The sequence below is a fragment of the Olea europaea genome, unplaced genomic scaffold (assembly GCF_002742605.1).
Source record: "Olea europaea var. sylvestris unplaced genomic scaffold, O_europaea_v1 scaffold4338, whole genome shotgun sequence".
Taxonomy (NCBI): Eukaryota; Viridiplantae; Streptophyta; class Magnoliopsida; order Lamiales; family Oleaceae; genus Olea; species Olea europaea.
The window spans coordinates 1-761 of NW_019262644.1; the positions used below are offsets into that span (position 1 = coordinate 1).

The 761-nt window shown below is 33.0% G+C and overlaps 1 non-coding gene across 1 annotated transcript; it reads right to left on the reverse strand.

Moving 5' to 3' along the window:
* Positions 1-538: 538 nt before the first annotated feature.
* TRNAS-UGA lies at positions 539-620 on the reverse strand. The gene has a single exon. It is a non-coding gene; the product is annotated as a tRNA-Ser (tRNA).
* Positions 621-761: the final 141 nt, after the last annotated feature.

Consider the following 761-nt stretch of genomic DNA (forward strand, 5'->3'; position numbering starts at 1 on the left):
GATTATAATGAAACTATAATGTATAGTGCATCTCTGGGATGGAGTATTAAGTGTGCGATTCTTAAATGGAACTACTCTTGTTATACCGTAATGCCTTGTTGGGTTATCTAACTCATTGGACAGCAATAGAGAAAAACACGTAAAAATCTACTTAAGCCTTAATGTCAAATTTAGCACATTGGAAAAAAAATTCGTTTGCATGGACACTATGTACAAGAAAATAAAATAAGAAAATTTTCAACATCCATGAATGATAAATCATAAATCGAACAGCCGAATCAGAAGGATTGAGTGCTTTTATATAGCTCTGTATCTGGGAAAAGATGATAATGAAATAATAAAATAATTTTTGAAGTAGATAATACGGTTTGAACCCTGTCTTCCTTATTTTATTTGTGAACGTCAAATGTGATAAGCACTTAAACTATGATGTAACTTTAATTAGAAACTAATTGTTACTCTCTGTAATTTTCCCTTCTTAGTTTTTACCCAAAAAAGAGTAAGCAAAAATGGAAAAGAAAATAAAAAATAATTGAATCGTCGACAGCAGGGTTCGAACCTGCGCGGGCGAAGCCCAACAGATTTCAAGTCTGTCTCCTTAACCACTCGGACATATCGACTATTGGCATCCGTTTCTGATTATATATTATATAACTATAATATTATTAGCAGATCTCTTAATGCGGTCCAGTGAGGTACAATAGACACCAACTCTATACTCAGAAAGAAAAAATAAATTTGCTTGGAAAGCAAGGCGCAAC